Here is a 26,567-nt window from a genome sequence, read left to right as displayed (position 1 = left end):
TATATTTCACTCTAAAAACATCTTGTGTCATAACCATATTTAGATGTATTCATGGGTATGATCTGAGTATCAGAGGAAGCAGGCATAATTAAAATTTTCATTCAGGCCTTCTGGGGCCACTGATCTCATTCTATGAATCCATCGACTTTCTACTTGTAACAGATCCCTGTCCCAATTGCCCTCTCTTGGATTAGGCTTGATGTGGTGGATTCCCTGAAATTGAATGACCCCAGGATTGCCTCCATGTACTGCTCATATGTGTCTAGCGATTGGGGTATCCTTTTTATTTAGGATATCGTTGTAATGATCCCTTATTCGTCTTCTGAACTCACGTTTAGTTTTACCAGTGTAATCCATTGGGCATGTACATTTTGCCATATAAATTACTCCTTTAGATAGACAATTGATAAATTTTCCGTTTAAGTATTCCCTACAAGTTGTTGTACTCACAACGGTTTTAGACACTGATATGGATTCACACGCCAGACATTTGCCACATTTGAAGGTCCGTAGAGGTTTAAGCAAGCAATCTTTTTGGCATGCTGGTCTATAATGACTGTACTAGTTTTGTCTCTCAGTCTTTATTTTCTTCTGAAAGTGATCTGTGGTCTTTCACATAGTGCTTCCTTCAGGTCATTATCCTCCATAAGGATCCCCCAGTGTTTCTGAATAATTTCTCTGACTTGTTGGTGAGCCCCATCATAGGTTCCTATGATACGCATATTGTTAGTTTTTTTATGGGTACTCTTGCTTTAGGCATGAGTAACTCTCTTCTTTTGATATCTATTGCATTAGTAAATGCTTCTCTGAGAATCTGATCAGGATAACCTCTCTGACGGAATCTGTCTCTCATATCGGCGGCTTGTGCAGGGATTGTCTTCGTGTTTGAACAGTTTCTCCTGAGATTGATGTATTAGTTTTCCTAAAAACCTCGGTTTTAATTTTCCCTCCTGTTCCTCTCGATGGTCTAACATCTGAAAATGCCAGATTATTAGGGTCACTCTCTGAGGTGAAGCTGAGACCAATTTGATTTGTATTGAGATCAGATACAAACTGTTCAAAATCTGTTCCTATCCACAGGATGACTATATCATCTATAAATCTCAGCCAAAGGCCTATTGACCCCTGCCATTTGATATTCATCTCTGAGAAGACTACATTTTCTTCCCACCAGCCCAGAAGTAAGTTGGCATAAGAGGGGGCACAGGGGCTCCCCATAGCCGTACCCCTGAGCTGGTGGTAGTATTGGCTACAAAGAGAAAACATTTTTTTGTTAAATTGAATTCGATGAGTTTAATCACAAATGAGTTATGCTCCTTTAGATGATTTCCTCTTGTTTTCAGAAATTTAGATATTGCCTCAAGTCCTAAATGGTGTTGAATTGAGCTATACAGCGCCTCAACATCAATTGAGGCAAAGATCATGTTGTCTTCCAACATGATACTTTCTAGCTTGGTCAGTTGTATCTCTGATATATGATGGGAGACTGAGAAAGAATGGGCGTAAAATTTTATCAATATAGATCCCTATGTTTTTATTCAAACAGTCTATACCAGAGACTATCGGTATCCCTTTTATTGGGTCAATCCCCATGGATTTTGGAAGTTGTAGAGAAATTATGCTATTTTAGGAAATTCAGGCCATAGAAGCTGATGTTCCGTTTTATTAATTAGTCAGTTTGACAGTGCCCTATCCATCATTTCTTTCAGTTGTCCCGTAAATATTGGATTCTCTCTTAAGCGTTTATATGTATCTGGATCATCTAGTACCCTTTTAAACATATCCACATAGTTACCAGTGTCCATTACAACCACATTACCCCCCTTGTCTGAAGGTTTAATTGTTATTTTCTCTATTATTAGATAGAGTTTGTAAGATGCTTGTCTCTTCTCTTGACATATTGGCATAATCTACTTTATGGCTCTCCAACGTCCTAAGGTATTTTTCAACTAGTTTTCTAAGTATCTCAATATTAGGATTATTGCAGATTGGCGGCATTTGTTTACTGGTTAGTCTCAGGTCAGTAAATGGCCCCTTAGCCCTATCTCTTATATTGTCCTCTATTAAATCTGACAGATCCCTTGCAGTAGCCAAATGCTCTAGTTCAAGATTATATACCTGACATGTTCTCTTGTCTTTTTCTTTAAAGAATTTATGCCAGTGTAGTTTTCTGGAGAATAGGACTATGTCCTTTGTCCAGGCGAACGAGTCATATTTATTCATCGGGACAAAGGACAGGCCCCTCTCCATGGAGGCAATTCTGGGATCATAAAGTTTCAGGGAATCCAATATATCAGGCCTAATCCAAGACAGGGCAATTGGGACAGGGATCTGTTGCAAGTAGAAAGTCGATGGATTCATAGAATGAGATCAGTGGCCCCAGAAGTCCTGAATGAAAATTTTAATTATGCCTGCTTCCTCTGATACTCAGATCATACCCATGAATACATCTAAATATGGTTATGACACAAGATGTTTTTAGAGGGAAATATATGTGAGGATGGGTATTGTTTAATGGTGTCATCATACTCCTATAATATAATACATACCCTACTATCTTTATATTCACTATGTAGAACTGGAGTTGTCCACTTAATTAACGTTTAAAGAATAGAATTATTCCTGAAAGTCAGTAATCCCTTGGACACATGATTGATTAATGAATCTAGTGTCTCATTCACTTTTCCATATAAGATACTATCGTAGTGTATGACTGAGATAATGGATATCTTCTAATATGCCTGAATGAGGACAATAAGCAATGTTAATGCACACCATGACATATGGAAGCAAATAGCCAATAGGGGTAAGGCTGAAAAAATCCCTGTAAGGTTACCGATAATCCAGCCCACTGAGGAGGGAGCGAGGACGCAATATCAATATGAATCTGATGATGTATGAGCGCTTGCGTCTGATTGGATGTCCCACGACCGAGATCCCAGAAGAGGCGGAGCTAACTGACATACAAAAGGAGAGTGTTTAGAAGCACTTGCTGCCACTGCCATAAGATCCGTTGAGCCGCTATGCTCAACATCTCCCTGACGAGCCAGTACTTAACTGGCGAAACGCGTAGGAGCTGGAGCTTCAGTTAGGCAAACGATCTCAATACTAAGGATAGGTTCCAGAGACAACAGGGTTGTTCTTTTCAGAATGAGTGCCCGGAGTGTTGACAACAGTGACGGCTTAGGTTGAGGCTGAAGTGACAGTTAGAATGCCATTGTGCAATTTCATATGATCCAAGCCTACCCTGCTGTGTACTCAAGGAACTATAACCCTGTATTCATCACTCTGAATACTTATTGATGTGCATGTTTAATAATACAAAAGTATATAAAATACTATATTGATGTTCCATTTTATATGGGTTCTATTAAAAGTTACGTCTTATAAACTAATCCTTCCTCTATAAACCAGCTTCAAAATTTGGAAGGTATAACGGGAACCAACCTGCTGTTTATTAACTGGGAATAATCTATTTAAACGTCCTTATTGGCAAAATGCACATTATTTTAGTTTATGGTTTGCACTGGCAGGACACAGATAAGATTTCATGACTTGTATTCTGGGAAATCTAGAAAGTTGTATATAGCATCACAATTTAAACGCTGTATAATAATGTACTTTTAGTTTAATGGAATATATTTTGTCAGTAGAAGGTCTGTGCAAACTTTCCCTGATATACCATTTTTCACAAGGTTAGCATTAGATAAACAGTCTGTGTTTGGCAAAGAGACAAATTTCATGCATATGCTCGCTGTGCCTGAATTTAATTCTGCCAAAGAAGACAGAGATTATGCAGAAAACAGCACTTAGCACAATTATATATTGCTATATATATATTTTTTCCATTGACTTGCATGTAAGTAATAATGTATTATCAGTGTTCTTATGTCACAATCCGCCGAGTTTATACATAGTTACATATGCTTCATAGACTCCATACATCTCTCTTCAAGCATTAGCATTCTGTGACAGATTGCTTCTGCCAGAGAGAAGGTCCTTCTTCTATATAGTAGGCAACTGATGAAGCATTTACGTGTGTGGCACCGTTGACTGGATACTAACATATAACTGTAAAAGAGAGGTAACATAAGTCAGGCCAGCATTTCAAGCCTTGTGTTTGGGGAAAATGGACTTTGAATGATACTATATGGGGCACTGCATGGAAGGCATTTGTGGCTGGCACAGTTATGGGACATTGTGGCTAACACTATGGAAGCGGTGCTGAGGCTAACACGATATAGAGGGGACACAGTTGCTAGCACTGTAATACATAATTCAGCTCATGAATACCTCAGTTTTGTATATACAATATGGAGTAATGTACCCCCTATTAATTATTGTGAAATCATAACTTGAAGGGAAAATACATAATGATGGCAATTATTATAATACTTTATATTCTATAGTTACAATGAAACATAAATACACTGTGTTTTTTGTGTATTATGTAATTTTTGTAGATCCATGCATAAGTTATGCATGGATCTCCGTCCAAGTTGGACGGAGGGGAACCAGCATTGCCGTTAAAAGAATAACAGCCTTGATTTAATTCATGCGCCATTATTTGAACCACGTTGTGAATATGAATACTTGGTTTGTATGAGGGACGTTTTGGCTACTGTGTGACTAGAAATACCATTTAGTTTAAAAGTTAAGAATTCATTATAAAAAACATAAAAACATATTTTTTATGAATGTTCAGGACAGTTCAAGCCTTGAAAGTAATCAATGGCGCAATCAATGGTGCAGCATTTACATGTGCATAGTACGAGATTCTAAGTGTAGAATACCCCATTGCAGCACACGTTTGAACGCTTCATATAGCATCCCAGACTATTTGCTATAGGAATTGGTGGGTGTCTCAGCTGCAGGACCCCAACAATACTATTTTCTAACATACTGTACTTCTGTGGCAAATCAGTAGATACATTAAGGGAAGATAAATTAACCCCTTAATGACCAGGCTTGAAAAAGCCTTAATAACCAGCTACATTTTCAGTTTTTTGCCTCTGTTCATTTCAGCATATACAACTTTTTTTATTCTTTAATTGACGTGACTGTAGGAGGCCTTGTTTTGTGTGGGAGAACTTTTATTATTTTTCTGAATGGTTTGGGGGGGGGTAGAAAAAATTTACTGTGTAAGTTATATAATTTATTTTTGCGGTGTGAATATGGGAAAAAAGTGATTTTCGGCACTGTTTTTTATGCTGCCACGGTAAAAAGGATCAAGCTTGAATCTTTTGTAGGTCTCATACAGACAACTGTATTATTAAGAATTTGTAATATGGTACCCATAGTCTGAATGGCCTGCCATTAGCCCAATACTGAATTTAAGCGGAAGCAAACAGCAAAATGCCTATATACTTAATTTGGGAGATCTATTATCCCCTATATGTCGTTTTTTCATATAAAGTGGCAAAGGATTCTAATACAAAGGAGAAGAGAAATATTCTGTAAGGAAATGCTGCAAATATTTTGCAGTTACTTTATACTAGGATCCACTTTCAAGGAAAAAACGACCAGAGCCTAATAAGTTTTAAGATGACAAAAAAAGTATGTATATATATATATATATATATATATATATATATATATATATAGCAAACAAGAAGGCAGCAGCACTCACTAATGAATAATCGACCAGGTGCCCAGCAAAACGTCCCGATCCTAGGACGTATAGTAATATATAGAAGAAGAAAATTTGCAGCACTCCAACATGAAAAAAAGTGGTGGTTTATTCAATCCAAAACAACAGCAACGTTTCAATCCTACAATAGGATCTTTGTCAAGCCTAGTGACACATCTATTCAACAACCTATATATGGTTGAGACTGTTTTACATAATTGGCCTCATTATAATACAATAAAGTGCAAAGTGTATGAAAACATACATAATACATAGTGTACGGTATCATCGTAAAAATAAACATGATACAGAAAATACAGAAATGTGTATGTGACATCGTGAATAACAATACATAATACATAAACATAGTTTATTATGTATTGTTATTCACGATGTCACATACACATTTCTGTATTTTCTGTATCATGTTTATTTTTACGATGATACCGTACACTATGTATTATGTATGTTTTCATACACTTTGCACTTTATTGTATTATAATGAGGCCAATTATGTAAAACAGTCTCAACCATATATAGGTTGTTGAATAGATGTGTCACTAGGCTTGACAAAGATCCTATTGTAGGATTGAAACGTTGCTGTTGTTTTGGATTGAATAAACCACCACTTTTTTTCATGTTGGAGTGCTGCAAATTTTCTTCTTCTATATATATATATATATATATGTGTGTGTGTGTATATATATATATGTGTGTGTATATATATATATATATATATATATATGTGTGTGTATATATATATATATATATATATATATATATATATATATGTGTGTGTGTATATATATATATTGTGTATATATATATATATATATATATATATATGTATATACATACATATATACTGTATATATATATATATATATATATATATATATATATATATATATATATATATATATATATATATATATGTGTGTGTGTGTGTGTAAACAGACATATAATAGGACTGAAGAAAATATAATAATGATCATGCCTAATAGCCCACAGTATAAACAAAACTAGTATATACCCTAAACATAGACAAGGGTCACAGGGTCTATCCAGAAGCAAATAATCAGGAACAAGAGTAATTTTGCATACATAATGAATAATAATGTGACTGCGACTGTTTAAAAGGACAAAATGGAAGACTATCAACATTGTAAAAAAACTAATTGACTCTAAAATTTATTTTTGGAGAACCGTTTTCCGCCACATTTATTGTTCCTATGAGGTAATCTATAAAAATGAAATTGCTTATTGAAAGAATGAATTGCTCAAATGAAATAAACATCAGAGAGCATTGTTAGAAACATTTCTAACTTCATTTGTGTGTAATGGGTTCTCACAATGTTCAGGAAATTTTGCATCTGTACCAGTAAATCAATTTAATAGGATATATTCTGCCAGGTCCGCAGTCATCTTATCAATCACAAATTATAATGGGCGACAAATGGTCTCTTCTTCTAATACACTTTAACTAGTGATTATAAATGTTGCCTTTTCTCATACTACTTTTTTGTTAAATATACTCACAATTTTGAAAGTCTCAGGAGACTTAAGCCAATATAGTAAGAAATATGTGTGATATTATCTTCTGAAGTCATTGTCTAAATTGCTTGCAACCATTAGAGAGCTGAAAACATATTTATCATATGGTTCCTATCTTCATTTTAGGACATTGTCACATGTGATCATCACACATCAAGTTTTTATTACTTTTAGTTTTAATGACTAATGCTGATGCCTTAAGCTGACACCTGACATTGTTAATAATCAATGTCACTTTTCAACATCCACATATTTTTTTATTTTATAGGAGATTTGATGCTGCAATTTGACATTGACATTGATACCTGACTTTATAACTTACCATATTTAGCTGTGCTGTGCCTATTTTCTTATCATTTTAAACAAATGTTGCAAAAATAATAATAAAACAATATATAAAAATGTAATGTGTATAGATTTGGTATGTACTGTTTGAAAATTGTGCATTAAGATTAGTTCTACCTGCAGCCACCACTAGAGGGAGCTTAGCAGTTTACAGAACTGTTTTATTATTATTTCGTTCAATGCATTAATGTATACAGTAAGCACCTAAGCTCCCTCTAGTGGTGGCTTAAGTAAGGCAATTTTTTTCAGTCTTATTTATTCATACAAGGAATTGTAAAAAATTGCTGCTTTAAAGGGTAACTAAATGTTCAACAAACTTCTGACATGTCATAGTGACATGTCAGAAGTTTTGTTTGGTGGAGGTCCGAGCACTGAGACCCCCACTAATCGCTAAAACGAAGCAGCAAAACTGCTCATGTGAGTTCTTAGCCGCTTTGTTTCTGTTTGGCTTTTTCTAGAAATCGATGTAGCGGTGTACGGACTCAATAGAATGTTTATGAGTCTGTACTCTGCTACAATGGCTTTCTGGAAAAAGCCAAACAGAAATGAAGCGGCTCAGCACTCACACGAGCGTTTTTGCTGCTTCGTTTTAGTGATTGGTGGGGATCTCAGTGCTCGGACTCCTGCCAATCAAAAATTCTGACATGTCACTATGACATATCAGAAGTTTGTTGAAGGTTTAGTTACACTTTAATCACTTAAGAAATTAATCAGCAAAGAATTTAGATTAAAAACATTAGATGGTATCCAAGGGTGGGCATTCAATTTAAATATAGTGAAGGAAAAATAATGTTCTAGAGCTATTTATCATGGTTGAGCGCATCAGTTCCAAAGAAGGGGAATCCTTATATTACAGCATACAATGACATTCTACAGAACTGCTTCCAACTGTGAGGCAACAGCTTGAGGAAGATCCTTACATGATTCAGCATAACAATATCCCTGTGCACAAAGCTGAATTCCTAAAAAAAATGTTTTGTAGAGTCGTATGTGGAATAACTTGACTGGCCTGAACAGATTCAAGGTTTCAGTCTCATTAACACCTTATAGATGAATTGGAAATCCAAGTCCTTATCGTTGTCTATAAAATATTAAATAGAGATGTTTAACAAGCATATATGGATATGATGTTCTGGCCATGTAGAGTATATGTACAGTATATATTTAAGCATAATATATATAGATAGATAGATAGATAGATAGATAGATAGATAGATAGATAGATAGATAGATAGATAGATAGATAGATAGATAGATAGATAGATAGAAACAAAAAAAGGGATCCAGCAGCACCGGTCAAAGAATGTGGGTGCAAGCCTCAGAGAGCAGACCAAAGCTCTCAATATCAACAGTGATCAAAAAGGTAGGCAGCACACCATCGGATTTAGTGAAAAAGAGGGTACTTTATTAACCCTAAGTGCAACACTTAGGGTTAATAAAGTACCCTCTTTTTCACTAAATCCGATGGTGTGCTGCCTACCTTTTTGATCACTATATATATATATATATATATATATATATATATATATATATATATCTATATATATATATAGATATATCTAGATAGATAGATAGATAGATAGATAGATAGATAGATAGATATAGATACAAACATATAATAGGAGCAGCACTGTGCAAAAAAACAAAAACAGCTGGTGCTAAGCTTCAAATAACAGGGAGTGACGTTCTCCCAGTAAGGTATATGGAAAAAATCGAGCAAAGAAGCAGCACTCAATAGCAAAAAATGAAATTTATTCACCCAACACAGCAACGTTTCACTTCCTCCATGGAAGCATTTTCAAGCAATTAGTGAAAAGCACACACAGGTATATATAGGGAGCACAAAGCTCAATTAACAAATCATCTAAATAGCAGCAATTATACACTTCATATTGAAAAAAATACCCCGTGTAACAGTGTAACAAAATATTACATATATGTGTACAAGAGTCAAACATTGACAAATGGTATGAAGAACTTTAAAATTCCAACGAGTGTCATACGTGCCTATAAAATAGTGTAATGCATTAATTGCATATTGATTAATAATCACATTATAATACACAATAGCTGGCACTCACCAATCTGGAGAAAAAAGGACATCCTGAACAGAACATGTGTGGAATTAAAATTTCCGGCGTTACAAACACCGAACTGCACATGCCCCAACTCTATCTGTCCATTGGGTAAGGCTATCACATGTGATCTGACTCGCCGTGACGATGCACAGCGACGCAACAGCTGACATGATTACATCACTAGCAGAGGCCCATCAAATCGCACAGTCGTGTTAGGGTCAATGCAACATAATACGCCATGTTTGTTAAGGGCAAATATGCCAGAACTACAGTTTACAGGGTGGAGATACCACTAAAATACCTCTAATGAAGTCGTGAATAACACATTCCGCTAGTCAAGAAGGAGTGTATGAAAACTGTGTATAAGATGCACAGTGGTAGGTTTTGCTCAATTGGAATACCTTATGTCCCAAGAGACAAGAGAACGCCCGCTCGCATAGCGTGCAGAACTCAAGTCCCACGAAGAAATACTCAACCAATGCGATGATCTATCATCAACACAGAGGCGCGTAGTATTACTCCTATTAAGGGATCTCTGGAAAATGAGCAAAAACCTGTACCTTCGAATCAGAACTCCCCCGTTGCGGAGCTATCATTCACGGCTCAAAACGTGTATATATATAAAAAGAGTCAATAAGCAACCCAAATGATACTGAACAAACATAGATGGCAGATGTCGTGGAGCTGTGCAAAATCAACAACATTATTGCAGTTCACATAGATAAAGAAAAATCTAAATAAAAATGTAAATGAAATTTTTTTTTAAGCAATAACACTCTCCTATGACAGAAAAAGAGGCCACATGTGTACAGAATTCCTTGTTCCAGTTGGCAAGTGTCTTCCAATATCAATATCGAGACTTCAATCTATAAAAAAGAAGAAAGAAGAGGTATATTAAAAATTACAGTATAATAGCTTTCCTATTCCTATACATCAGACAATATCTAGAGTAGTGAAGGGATCATGAACAGATATCATTAGGCAAAGGAATCCCCAAGGAACGCCGCAGAGGCCAAATCTAAAGGCTGTACATGAAGAGAATGACCTCTCAAAACCATCTGGACCACAATGTCCTAGATGTAATAAAATACTTATTTGAATACATTCAAGGGGTAATCAATATTGAGACCATTAGGGTAGAGGGAATTTAGTCTATTGATCCACTGAACCTCCCGTTGTTTAAGGATCAATTCCCTATTCCCTCCCCGTTTGAGGGGGGGACCCTATCAATGATGCAAAATCTAAGTTGTTGTACACTATGACCCATTTCCACAAAATGTCTCGCTACAGGGAGTTCTACCTTCTTTGTACGTATGCTAGACTTATGATTGTTTAATCTCAGTCTACATTCAGTTGTGGTCTCCCCCACATAAATCAAATTACAAGGACATTGAAGAACATAAATAACATAGTCACTTCTGCATGTATAGTAGGAGGTAATCTTATAAGCTCTACCGGTAGTAGGATGCAAAAAAGAACTGCCTTTGAGAATAATCGCACAACTATCACAGGACAGGCAGGGAAAACAACTGTTCCGTGTCGAGTCCTGTTGTCTACCTCTGCCCTGAACATTCCTTGTACTGACATCCATCACGACCAATCTGTCCCTTAAATTGCGGGGTCTTCTGTATGAAAATAAAGGAGGGGATTGAAATTCTATCACTTTATCATAGTAGTTACTCAGAATTCCCCAATGTTTTCTGATAATATTTGCCACATTAGGACTGCATACACTGAATGTGGAAACCATAGGGAGTCTATCCATTTTCTGCTGAATCTTCTTCCTATCCTGCCCTAGTTGGGCCCTATCCACTCGTTTAACTCTTTCCAGATGTGTCTTAAGAAGACGCTCTGGGTATCCTCTGTCTATGAACTTCCTAACCATCGTATTAAGTTTATGGTCTAAACTAATGGGATCATCAACAATCCGTTTAACCCTCAATAGCTGACTATACGGTAGGGATTTGATCATCCCCTTAGGGTGATGACTGTCAAAGCTGAGTAGATTGTTGCAGTCCGTGTCTTTAACAAATAAATCAGTTACAAGTTTATTATTTTGTATGCATACCAAGATATCAAGAAATTGGACCTGACTATCAGAAACAACCATAGTGAATTGAATGTCGGAGTCTATCAAGTTTAAATGCTCAAAAAAACTGTTCAAACCAAGCAGGTCCCCTGTCCAAATGAGGAAGACGTCATCTATGTATCGCCACCACCCAAGTACCGAAGTCGATGTAGCTACTTACCTGCAAACGCTGATGCTGCTGCAGAATCAACTGTAGCCTCTGGTGCCGATGTGTCCTCGCTCATCCGACACGATGCAGGACCTGGGGCAGGAAGTGAGTGACGTCACAGCATGATCTCTCGAGAACACGCTGTGTCTGTGCACTGCCAGAAGCTGGGTGTTAACGAAGAGAAGTGGATGATGCTGATTCGTCAGCATCATACACTCCCATTCACAACGCCCAGCTAGTAAAAGAAGTAAAAACGCCCAGATGTACGCACATAATACACGCCCAGTTGTACTTTTACTTTAAACATGCCCAGTTGTACTTTAGAAAGCCTCATTTGCATAAATATAAAAATGGTCATAACTTGGCCAAAAATGCTCGTTTTTAAAAAAGAAAACGTTACTCTTATCTACATTGCAGCGCCGATCTGCTGCAATAGGAGATAGGGGTTGCAAAATCTGGTGACAGAGCCTCTTTAACACAGAAGAGCACAGTATTCTATTACAAATGGATCTGGAGAAGGTGGAGGCTTGAGCAGTGCAGTGGCAAATTAGGTTATACACTAATAGATGTAAGATTATTCATTGGATAGGGAAAATACATGTCACCATTACCTACTAAATGGGAAAATACTTGGTAACACTGCCATGGAAAAAGACTGAGTAATTTTAGTTGACAGTAATCTTAACTGTAACAACCAGTGTCAGTCAGCTGCTGCCAAGGCAAACAAGATCATAGGGTGCATCAAAAAGAGCATGGATGCACATGATGAGAACAGAGTACTAGCACTTTATAAGTTTCTACTAAGACCGCACAAAGAATATTGTACACTATTTTGGGCAAAAGTGCACAAGAAAGTAGAGCTTGAGCGGGTTCAAAGGTGGGCAACTAAAGTAATAAATGGAATGGGTGGACTACAGTACCCAGAAAGATTGGTGGTCTGATTATATAATGCTTTAAAAAATAATGTATACACTGTAACATAGATGCATGTTACGTTTTCATTGATGGATTGTATACATTCTTGAGAAGCCAATTAGTAACACTGCTATATGATGTATAACACTAATGTAATATTTATTAGACTTGATTAATCTTTGATTGCAAATAATATACATAGTTGACATTTTTTTTTGGACCACATTGCTTGAAAAACACCATGCTTTTGAATGAATGAAACAAATTTTTTGTTTAACACCTTGGAGTGCTGGGATTTATATGGATTTTAGATGATAGATAGATAGATAGATAGATAGATAGATAGATAGATAGATAGATAGATAGATAGATAGATAGATAGATAGATAGAGCAAATTAAGCAATAGGCAACAACTTTTTACCTATACATTTAAATAAAATAAAAATATGAATACTACATGAAATTATGGTATACAGATGTTGCTACATTTATTGTTCCAAATAAATAAAGATCCTAAACTTTTATGTACATACTGCTCCATAAATGCTTTGAGGAATAGAGATTGTAATTAATTAAATGTGTTCTGCGCTGTGAATAATCATCTAAAACATATGAATATGCAATGTGTACCTAATATAAAATGTAATTTTTTCAAAAAATCAAGTGGCCAATTGCTTCCAGGCATACAGCTGGCCAAAAATGCTGTATATTACTTTACACTCTTAAAATTGTAACAGAGGTTAAAATGATGCACAACTAATTTGCATTTACAGCAAACTGAATATATGAAGAATGTTATCAAGTAAAGGAAGTTTTAAATATATACTATTTAATAAAATATAGCTCAATAATTTAAAGGGAAGTTCAAAAGAAAAGTAAACAACGAAAAATGTTTGTTTGCTTTAATACAATAGTGAAAATTGGGGTTACCTGGAATTTTGCTTTCCTTGAGTCCGAAGGCAGCACAGAAGGGTTAAACCTCACTTTAAGTCCATCCTAGGACCAGCCCACCTAAATACAGTAAAACAACAATTAGCATAATTAACTGGCCAGGCTATAATCGAACCTCCCTCGTTAAAATTACTGTAAAATAAATAGACACAAATTACTGTGAGAAAATAATTTTAATGGGAGGGTATTATATGCTGCCTTCGGACTTAAGGAAAGTAAAATTCCGGGTAACCCCAATTTTCAATTTTCTTATGTCGTCCTTGGCAGCATGGAAGGGAAGTAGCCAAAGAAAAGGGGAAGTATTAAGAATTCATAGCTGCACTTAGTATGCCAGTGCCAAAGGCTGAACTCCGTGCATTGATGTCATGCCTGTAATACCTTAAAAAGGTGGAAGAAGACAAACATGAAGCAGCATTGCAGATGCCAGTCAAGGATACGTAAACATTCTCCACCCATGAAGTAGCTATAGAACATGTGGATTGAGCTTTAATAGGAAATGGAGAAGAGGAACCTTCAATCTTGTAGGCTTCTAATATAGCTGAATTTAGCCATCTTGCCAAGGTATCTTTTGGGGCATCTTAGCCGTTCCTAGAACCTGAAAAGGGCACAAACCGGTTTTCTGTAGCTCTAAATGGATCAGTTCTCTGCAGATAGATTTGAATTGCCCTTTTAACGTCCAAGGTATGTAGAAACTGTTGTTCATCATCAGATGGCTCAGGAAAAAAGACTGTAAGAAAAGCTTCTCTATTGACATTCAATGTTGATGCCACTTTAGGTATGAATGACGGTAAGGTTCTAGGTAGGATGTCTTGAGGACAAAGCTTGGAGCTCGCCCAGTCTCTTGGCTGAAGTTATAGCGGTAATAAAAAAAACTTTGCAAGAAAGCCATTTAAGGTCCATCAAAGTCCATCAAAGTTTCAAATATAGATTTTTTTAAGACTCTTTAGGACAAGAGCCAGGTCCCAGACAGGAATAGGAGCCTTAATCTCTGGTATAAGATTATTTAAGGCCTTGAAAAATCTTGATATCAAGGGGTGATGAGAGAACTTGCCTTCAGTCATACAGTTGATTGCAGTGACATGAACTTTTAAAGTATTAATTTTTAGGCCCTTTTGAAATCCATCCTGTAGAATTTGCAGAATGCACGGGACGTCAATAGTAGAAAATCTGGACTCGGCCAGCCATTCTGAAAACTTCTTCCATATTCTTTCATAATTCTTATATGTAGATTGAATTGTTTTCTAGTAGACAAGAACCCATTAATTGAGTTCTTTTAGCAGCCAAGCCGTAAGATAGTTTTTTGCTAAGGCTGGATGATGGAGGCCTTCCTGGAGTAGGAGGTCTAAATTAAATGGCAGCTTCCAGAACTCCCCCTTTTCGAGCTGCAGCAACAGACAAAATCAAGCATTGCGAGACCAGAATGGGGCTAAGAGAATTATTCTGGGGCGATCCACCATGATCTTATGTAACACTTTCTAAATCACGGGTACTGTGAAAGATGTAAAGGAATTTCTTCTTCCAGGTGATCCAGAAGGCATCTATTATTGATGGACGATCCAGTCGATTCAGGGAGGAGAAGTTCTGCAGCTTCCGGTTGGACCAGGTTGCCATTAGATTCATTTTTTAAACTGCCCACTGGTTGACAAACCACTGGAAGTACCTCTGATTTAGCTCCCATTCTCAAGGAAGAATCACTGTTCGACTAAGATGATTTGCTTGAATATTCAAGGATCCTTTTATTTGAATCACTCAATTCTTACAGGAATTCTTGTGCCCCGATAAATATTCTTCTGCACTCTGTTAGAAGAGTCCTGCTTCTTGTGCCCCTTGCTTGTTCACATAATAAACTGATGGAACATTGTCTCTGTATGAGCACTGCTCTCCCTGTAATATGGATGGCTCTTAATTCCCAAAAGTTTGATGAACGGTATTTGTCTTCGGCGTCACAACTTCCTTGGACCCAGGTATTCAAGAGATGGGCTCCCCAGCCCTGTTCCGAGACATCTATAGTAATGACTACTGAATTTTTGTATTGGAAATTGAATCCTCTGCAGAAGTTTGAGCCCTATGGTCTGAGATAAACCTTCATCTGTAGTTTGTCTGGATTTCGATCCCAAGCTGCTAACATATTCCATTGAAGCTCTTATATTAGCCTTCGCCCAAGGATTTTATAATCCTGTGTACTATCAGACATGGAGATTTTATCAGATGACAGACTTCTTTTTGAATTGCAGTCTGTAGCGTCGGCGGACACGGGTCTCACTCGCTCCAGCGGCCGCCAGCTTGCTTGTCTGCATTGCCTGCGTCTCCCTGCTCAGGTATGCTGGCACGCTCTGCTTTCTCCTCTGCTCACAGACTATGCCCGGGTTTACGCGCATGCTCATCCCAGCTCTTACAGAGCCAGCACACGCACCAGGAATATTTTCCTCAGACTATCCCAGCACATCCTAGACCATTTAAGGAACCATGCCCACTTCCTCAGTGCCTGAGCAGAGTTAGTCTGCGAAGGTTCTATCCCCAGTTCCCTGAAACCTGTGTCCCTGACTATTCAGTCCAGTATCTGAGTCCAGTGTTCAAGATGAGTCCAGTGTCCATGACGTGAAAACAACCTAGAAGCACTAAAGCACAGGGGACAAAACACCCCAATAAATGGTATAGCACATATAGCAGCCACGTATTGTAAAATAATATATATATCTTTATTTATAAACAACAATACATGGTATCACATGAAATTTAATGAACATACAAACAAACACATGGAGAGCAGCAGCAAAGGTATACCAATAAGTATACCAAAGGGTTAACAGACCTGACCCAACTCAGAGTCTAGCATCCAATATCAGATATCACAAAATATAGAATAAGAAGATAGTTAAATATGTGTTACACAGGTAAATATACCAAAAAAACGCTACAGAAACTGCATAGTGTGTATAGGACGATAATCTAAACATATATAAGAAAGCCTATAACGATAAACAGGCATGATAATAGCAGTAACGGCAACATCTAATGATAACCTAATGTTGAAAGAGGTAACACATACCTAAAGACATGATGGAAAGAAGAACTACTGAGATGGGACACAGGAGTAAAAACGCCTCGACGTGCGTTTCGCCACGGACCGGCTTCGTCAGGAGGCTGACGATATTAAAATAAAGGGGAACTTATATAGGATAGCTGCCAATTATGATACTACACACCTGTGGATGCTGCGCAGATCGACGCTCACACCGCATGTTGCGAGACTCCTCATCACCGGAAGCGCCAGAGTATCCGCATGGTGATGACGCGTCCCGTCGAGTGACGCAGGACGCACATCACCAAGGAGATGCAGACAAACAAAATAGGCAATGAGGGAATCACAGCGCATGCGTGGAGGAGCGTACGTGCACACAAAAACACTAGGTGAATAGGACATAAAGGGAAGAGAGCAAATGGGTATGTAAGAAGCAGCTCAGAATAGAGATAATAAAGATAATATAAGCATAGTGTTATAAAGATAGCAGATACCAATTTCAATTCATGGAGGATATATAAATATATATAAAAATAAATAATCTATAAATATGTGATAGATCAAATTGACACAATAACAAAAGAAATAAATTGAACGTGTAAAAAAATTATATATACATATATATACATGAAATGAAAAAAACATATAAATATATATATGATATAAAATTAATTATGCATAAAGTTTACATATAAATGACACCTACATAAACTCTGTCTAATAATAGTGGATGAAAGTGAACAAAAAGAGTGAATATATAAAAAATGAATAAATAAACAAAATAAACTGTGAGAGCACATAAATAAATAAAAAGTGCATACAACAAAAAAAAGGTTTATTTATGAAAAAAGTGATGTTACAATAAAATGTGAAATGTGAATAAAATAATATATATTAAATATAGTGTAAAAATAAATAATTAAGTGTACAATATATGACCGATAACAAGGATAATAAAACAATTGAATTAATAGTGAAAGAAATATATAACAAGTGCATAAAGGAAATATGGACAGAGTATACAAAGTGATATCACAATAGACATATACATCCAAATAACATACATATAGAGACATGTATATCACAAATACACACGAAAAATAATAATGACATAAAGTATAAATAGATGAAAAATAAAGAATAAAAAATAAAAAAATAAAAACATTTATATAAGTTAAATAAAACATAAAAAAATATAAATAATAAATATAAAAATATATAGGATAAACAATATATATATAAAGATATATACAATGTAATAAATTAGAATTGTATATTAGAGCTTGATTGAAGGAATCATCCACCGATGCTCAATAATTTGTGATATATTGGGTATATTTAGGATATAATAACTTTCATGAGATAGGTATTCAGCCCAGAAGAACATCACAAAGAAATAGGCCAGCAAAACTATAACATAGAACATAAAAAACAAAAATTAGAACATATATACAAAAATAGTCCCCCCCAAAAATAAAAAATAGTAAAATTTGCGCAAATAAGTGACAGTTACAGAAAGGGTTTGAAGCTAGTGGCCTCATTCAGGCCAAAAGGTATGGTGGTATTTAAAAGCGTGATCCACTTCATTTCTTTTTTCAAAAGGACTTTACGGATGTCCATGACGTGTCCTGTGTCCGTGATGAGTCCAGTATCCGTGTCCAGTGTCCGTGACGATTCCAGTATCCATATCCAGTGTTCGTGACAAACCAGCTTCCGCTAATCCTACACAAACCAGCTTCCAGTAATCCGGAACCAGCCTATCATGAAGGTACCATCGACCAGTGATTGTCCTATATTTATTTGGACAGCTGCTACTCTGTTACGGCGGATTATCCCGGTTGCTCCACTTTCCTCGTGGATGTTACAGTTTGCTTAGGCCATCGATCCCACTGCCAAACTCAAGACAGCGGTTCAAGTTATGCAGAATGATATGCGAGACCTCCGACTACGCCAGGATCAGCTACTGCAGACGGTTAATACCATTGCTAGTTGCCTGGACATTGCTCCGGTTCCTACCCCGGGATCTTCACAAGCTGTAGCTACAGCTACTTCTCCATCAGCTATAGTTCCCGTTAGCTCCGGAGCCGGAATTCAATTGCCATGTCCACCTCTCTATGATGGGTACTCCAAAACTTATTGATGCTTCCTCAATCAATGTTACATCTACTTTAAGTTGCATTTCCATCTGTTTCCGTCAGACCAGACGAAAATAGCCTTCATCATCTCCCTGTTGTCTGGCAAGGCCTTGGCATGGGGAAGCCCGCTCTGGGAACATGAGGGACCGGAGTCTTTAAACTTGCAGCTCTTTTTTTTTTACCGTACCTCTTCTGCCGCTATTTGCATTCTGTCCCTTCGTCAAGGAAGTTCGACAGTAGGAGAATACGCCATACAATTCGGATTCTTGCAGCGGAACTTGTACCTGGTGGTAACCTCCTGTCAGGTATTGACCAGTAGGCTTAAAGATGAGCTGGCAGGTTGTGATCTCCCTTCCAGTCTGGATGCCCTGACTCACCGGGCTACCCACATAGACCAGAGGTTCCGAGAATGCTCTCAGGAAGTCCTCCGAGAGAAAAAACCCTCTAGACTGGTGACTAATTTTCAGAGACCCCTGCTACTTCCTGCCACTACTGCCTCTAAAGAACCGATGTAGATTGACCAGGTCAGATTATCGATCCAAGAGAAGCAGCATAGACATGCAACTAACCTAAGAGTCCGGTGGCTCCACTTTCTATGAGGTAAAAATAACCTTAGGTTGCTTGAATCTATATGAAAACCTAGAAACAATTTTGATTGTGAAGGCACCAGATGAGATTTCCTCTATTTTTTGATGAATCCCAGATCTTGAAGTAACTGGACAGTTGTATATAGGTGTTTATGCAGATGTCTTAATGTGGTTGCAACAATCAGCCAGTCACCTAGGTAAGGAAAAATTTGAATTGATTGAAGACGAAGGTAGGTGACAATCACTACCACAATTCTTCTGAAGATTCTTTGTGCTAGGGAGAGACCAAAAGGCATTGCACAAAACTGAAAATGTCTGACAGTACCTTGATGACAAATGGCCAATCTCAGGAATCTTCTGGAAGAAGGAGCTATAATAAAATGCAGATATGCATCCTTCAGGTCCAAGGAAGCAATGGCTTGACCTTGTTGAAGTGCTGCTATTGCTATTACTCATTTTATATTGTCCATTTTGAAGTGGATCTTCATCAGATAATGGTTCAGGAACTATAGGTCGATAATCAACCGCCATCTGCACACTTGGCTTGGGAACGGGAACAATTCTTGAATAGACCCCATAGCCATATTCTTGGATTGGAACTGGTTCCAAAGTTATTTTCTTCAGAAATTCTTGAATTCGGGAAAAGAGGGATCTTCTTGTTCGTTGATCAGAAATCTTTCCCGGGGTTGATGGTGCAACTCGAGAGCGTAGCTTTGTTCTATTATATGCAGTATCCACTTGCCTTTGGTAATAGTTTGCCAGACATGACAGAACCTCATCAATCGATCACCTATTGATCTTTTCTGGCGTCAGAACTCTGACTTTGACGGACTTGGCTTGTCTGACTTCTTATCTGACTTTTCTGCAAAAAACCCTCTGAATCTTCTGTCTGATCTGCCCCGGTCATTTCTTCTCCTGAATCCAGGTCTGCAGAACGAGTCAAATTTTCTACGGTCCCAAAAAAATCTGGGTTCGAAACTGCTTTTTCTCTTGAGCTTTTTGCCTTCTGTATGAGCCTCGAGCACCTTATCCAGCTTTTCCCCAACAAGTCTGCTTTATGTTTGGATCCAAAATCATCAGTCCATGGCCTTAGCCAGCTTGCTCTGCGGGCAGAATTAGCAAGGGTGATGTTCTTGGCTGCTCCTCTTAAGACATCCACAGAAAAGTCACAGACAAAATCAGTGGCTAGCTTCAGAAAGTAGAGTTGGTCTAACATTTCATTTCTGGAAACACCTGATTCAATATCTTTACACAGATGGCTGAGACAGATGCGTAGTGCATGAGATACAGGTATAGTTGCAGCAAGTTCACAAGGTTCTTTGACAGTGTGTGCCTTTTTATCCATAGGGTAATCATCAGCCAGAAAAAAAGCCTTTTTGGACAGTCTTGCAACGGCCGGATAAACTCTGGATTTTCCCAGAGAAATGCTGCCTATGACCCAAAGAACACCGTCCCCATTGTCAAGCATGGAGGTGGAAACATTATGTTTTGGGGGTGTTTCTCTGCTAAGGGCACAGTACTACTTCACCGCATCAATGGGAGAATGGATGGAGCCGTGTACCGTCAAATCCTGAGTGACAAACTCCTTCCCTCCGCCAGGACATTAAAAATGTCTCGTGGCTGGGTCTTCCAGCACGACAATGACCTGAAACATACAGCCAAGGCAACAAAGGAGTGGCTCAAAAAGAAGCACATTAAGGTCATGGAGTGACCTAGCCAGTCTCCAGACATTAATCCCATCGAAAACTTATGGAGGGAGCTGATGATCCGAGTTGCCAAGCGACAGCCTCGAAATCTTAATGATTTACAGATGATATGCGAAGAGGAGTGGGCCAAAATTCCATCTAACATGTGTGCAAACCTCATCATCAACTACAAAAAACATCTGACTGCTGTGCTTGCCAACAAGGGTTTTGCCACCAAGTATTAAGCCTTGTTTGCCAAAGGGATCAAATACTTATTTCTCTGTGCACAATGCAAATAAATATATATAATTTTGACAATGTGATTTTCTGTTTTTTTTTTAAATATAATCTATCTCTCACTGGTAAAATTAACCTAGCCTAAAAATTCTAGACTGTTCATGTCATTGACAGTGGGCAAACTTACAAAATCAGCAAGGGATCAAATACTTATTTCCTTCACTGTATATATATATATATATATATATATATATATATATATATATATATATATATATATATATATATTTATATATACATATATATATATATATATATAGATATATATATATGTTTTATTGTAGGTGGGCTGGTTCTAGGATGAAGTTAAAGTGATGTTTAACCCTTCTGTGCTGCCGAGGATAAAATAGTAGTCATGTATAAGAATCAAAATGGGAGCTATTGCTCAGTGGTTAACCCCTTAACGCTCAGCGACGTAATATTCCGTCGCGCTAACCATGCCGTTCGCGCTCAGAGACGGAATATTACGTCGCGGGAGTAACGGCCATTTCGGCCGTCTTCCCGACACATGCAGGAGCTGTGACAGCTGCTGTCTCGTACAGGAGCTGCCGCAGCTCCTACAGCGGGGACCGATCGCTGTGTCCCTGCTGATTAACCCCTTAAAAGCCGCGTTCAATACCGAACGCAGCTTTTTAGGGGTTAAGCTACAATCGCCGGCCTGCTACACGATGGCGGCCGGCGATGGTGACTATGGCAACCGGACATCAAACAATGGCATCCGGCTATGCCATCGACGGAAGCCCAGTGGGTCCTGACCAAGTCAGGACCCACTGTGCTTGCTGTCAGTGAGTAGCTGACAGTTCTAATACACTGCACTACGCATGTAGTGCAGTGTATTAGAATAGTGATCAGAGCCTCCTGTCCCCAAGTCCCCTAGTGGGACAAAGTTAAAAAGTAAAAAAAAAAGTAAAAAAAAGATGTGTAAAAATAAGAAAATAAAAGTTTTCAAAGTAATAAAAGTAAAAATCCCCCTTTATCCCTTATCAGTCCTTTAATATTAATAAAAATATATAAACAAACAAATAAACTATACATAATTGGTATCGCCACGTCCGTAACGGCCTGAACTACAAATTTTTTTCATTATTTATTTATTTATCCTGTGTGGGGAACGCCGTTAAAGAAAATAATAATAAACCGTACCACAATCACAATTGTTTGGTCACTTCACCTCCCAAAAAATGGAATAAAAATAGATAAAAAATGTGCATGTACCTAAAAATGGTAATGATTGAAACTGCAGTTCGTTACGCAAAAAATAAGTCCTCGCACGGATTTATTGATGGAAAAATAAAAAAGTTCTGGAATATATTCCAGGTGCAAAAGTGATTGTGGATATAGGCAGTCCCGGACGACTGCAGCGTCCTTATTTATGGCTTGTGTAAAACAGGTAACATACAGCCGGGGTTTTTTATCCGGTCTCTCGCATGTGAACTGGATTGCGGTCCAGAGAAAGAATCTTTTGGAATGCATATGGACTTCAGGATATGACACCCATGCAAGGGATTTATCAAGTTATGTATCAAGATATTCAAGTAAGTGAATCATTTGTTGTATCTTGTAAGGTGCATGGTAATGTTATAATAGATCACTGATAGTTTCAAATTCTAGCGAAATATCATGATTATATTGGTGAATGCTATTTGACCGGATGTAAACCCCGAGAACCACTAATAACTCACACTACAACAATGTAGGAAAAATAAGAAAAAGGGCTAAAAACATACATGTAAATATCTATGGATGATAATACAGTAATAATAAAAGTAAATTAAATACTGGTTGGAAAATACATTGACAGTCAAAGGCACTATGATTTAGATACATAGCATGGATCATTGGAGCATTTTGTAGTGTACAATATGAGTAGATTGGACATGTTATTACAATTGCCATTTTACCTTTTATATTTAAGATAGTATTTTATGTTCAGCGATCATAAGGATTACCTCCATAACAAAAAAGTGCCCTTGATACATAAGTTAGTATAGTGACTAGTTTTGAGTTTAGGTATTTTATATTTTCTTATTGGCAAGAGAGACTGCTGGATGAAAAATACTGGTTCATATCTAATAGTGGAACATAACTCTTATTTGAGGTTAAGACTAGAGATGAGCGAACTTTTCAAAAGTTCGGTTCGGCTAGTTCGCAGAATTTCACAAAAAAAGTTCGATTCGGACCGAACTAGTTCGGACCGAACCTGTCACTTCCGTGCGCCGAGCATGCTACTGTCCAGGGTGCTGATAGAGTTAATGGGCTGCACTAACTCTTTCAGCAACATTGACAGTACATGCTCGGCGGGCGGAAAATAAAATTTTAATGTAATAAAAATATTAAAATAATATGTTCGTACTTACTTTCCTCCTGTCCGGCCTCCAGCGATGACGTTTTATCCCTTTCGCCGCTGCAGCCAATCACAGGCCGGACAGGAGGAAAGTAAGTATGAACGTATTATTTATTTATTTTGGCATGTATGTATGTATATATGTGCATGTATGTTGGCATGTATGTATATATGTGCATGTGTGTATGTATATTTGCATGTATATATTTGCATGTATGTTTGCATGAATGGATGTTTGTATGTATGTTTGCATGTATGTATGTTTGCATGTATGTATGTATGTATGTATGTATGTATGTTGTCATGTATGTATGTATATATGTGCATGTATGTTTGCAGGTATGTATATATGTGCATGTTTGTATGTATATTTGCATGTATATATTTGCATGTATGTATGTATGTGTGTATGTTTGCATGTATGTATGTATGTTTGCATGAATGTATGTTTGTATGTATGTATGTTTGCATGTATGTATGTTGTCATGTATGTATGTATGTATGTATGTTGTCATGTATGTATGTATATAAGTGCATGTATGTTTGCATGTATGTATATATGTGCATGTTTGCATGTATATTTGCATGTATGTATGTATGTGTGTATGTTTGCATGTATGTATGTTTGCATGTATGTATGTATATATGTGCATGTGTGTATGTATATTTGCATGTATATATTTGCATGTATGTATGTATGCATGAATGTATGTTTGTATGTATGTATGTATGTATGTTTGCATTTATGTATGTTGTATGTATATATGTGCATGCATGTTTGCATGTATGTTGGTATGTATGTATATATGTGCATGTTTGTATGTATATTTGCATGTATATATTTGCATGTATGTTTGCATTTATGTATGTTTGCATGAATGTATGTTTGCATGTATGTATGTATGTATGTATGTTGTCATGTTTGTATGTTGTCATGTATGTATGTATGTATGTTGTCATGTATGTATGTATATATGTGCATGTATGTTTGCATGTATGTTGGCATGCATGTATATATGTGCATGTTTGTATGTATATTTGCATGTATATATTTGCATGTATGTTTGCATGTATGTATGTATGTATGTTGTCATGTATGTATGTATGTATGTATGCATGTTTTTATTTTTGAATGTATGTTTGCATGTATGTTTATATATATATGTGCATGTATGTAATTATGTTTGCATGTATTTATGTTTGCATGTATATTTGTGCATGCTTGTATATATGTATGTATGTATCTTTGCATGTTTGTTTGTATGTATGTATGTTTTCATGTGTGTGTGTATGAATGTATGTATGATAGTTTGCATGTATGTATGTATATATGTGTATGCTTGTATGTTTGTATGTATGTTTGCATGTATGTTTGTTTGTATATATGTCTGTATGGCCATGTATGATACTATCTGCTGGCACCCTGTATCTAAGTCAACTTCGCAGCAGGCTTCTATACATGGTATAACAGTCAGTATCACACATTAAACTGAATCTAAGCCTACTAAGCCGCTGTCTGAGTGACAACATCCATTACTAAGGCGAGGCTTAGTGTTAGCCGCTGCAGAGGCTAACACTAACCACCATTATTACCCCGGTACCCACCACCACCAGGGGTGCCGGGAAGAGCCAGGTACGATCCAGTACCCAACCATCTGTTTTGATGGACAGGCGCTGGGGCGGCCGCAGGCTGGTATTATGAGGCTGGGAAGGGCCAAAAACAGTGGACCTTCCCACCCTTGTAATGCTAGGCTGCTGCTGCTGTGTTGTATCCGGCTGGTTATAAAAGTGGGGGGGACCCCACGTCATTTTTTTAAATTATTTATTTTAATTTTTTTTTAAAAAAGACATGGGGTTCCACCCAATTTATCATAACCAGCCACATACAACACAGTGTTATTAGCCTGGACAAAACCAGTGGCCCTTCCCACCCATGTAATGCCAGACTGCTGCGGCCTTGTATATGGCTGGTTACTAAAAATGTGGGGGACCCGTCTATTGTTAAATTTGTTAAATTAAAAAAAAAAAATGACGTGGGGTCCCCCCCATTTTTATAACCAGCCCGATACAACACAGCAGCAGCAGCCTAGCATTACAAGGGTGGGAAGGTCCACTGTTTTTGGCCCTTCCCAGCCTCATAATACCAGCCTACGGCCGCCCCAGTACCCGACCATCACAACAGATGGTCGGGTACTGGATCGTACCAAGCTCTTCCCGGCACCCCTGGTGGTGGTGGGTACCGGGGTAATAATGGGTGGTTAGTGCTAGCCTCGGCACCGGCTAACACTAAGTACCGCCTTAATAATGGACGCTGTCAATCAGCCAACTGCCATTATCTAGGCACTAATAAAGTTTAAAAAAAAACACAAAGACAATTCTTTTTTTATTGAAATAAGAAATCCCCAACAAAACCCTCGTTAACCATTTTATTAAAATTTGAAAAAACGTAGATCTACGCAGTAGTCCAACGAATCGAAGATGTAGTCCAATCAGTACATCAAAATCTGCAGCAACATAAAAAAACAGTTATCAATGTGAACAATAACAATACTTTTACTCACCTACACACATATATACACGCACACACACACAAACAACCATACACAAACACACACATATACACAAACACACACATATACACAAATACACACATATACACAAATACACACATATACACAAACACACCCATATATACACAAACACACATAAACACACACCCATATACACACATATACACAAAAACACACATATACAAAAACACACACACACACACAAACACCTACACAC

This window comes from Rhinoderma darwinii, chromosome 4, assembly GCF_050947455.1.
Source record: "Rhinoderma darwinii isolate aRhiDar2 chromosome 4, aRhiDar2.hap1, whole genome shotgun sequence".
NCBI lineage: Eukaryota > Metazoa > Chordata > Amphibia > Anura > Rhinodermatidae > Rhinoderma > Rhinoderma darwinii.
The sequence above is the reverse complement of the archived record's forward strand: the minus strand, read 5'-3'. Positions refer to the sequence as shown.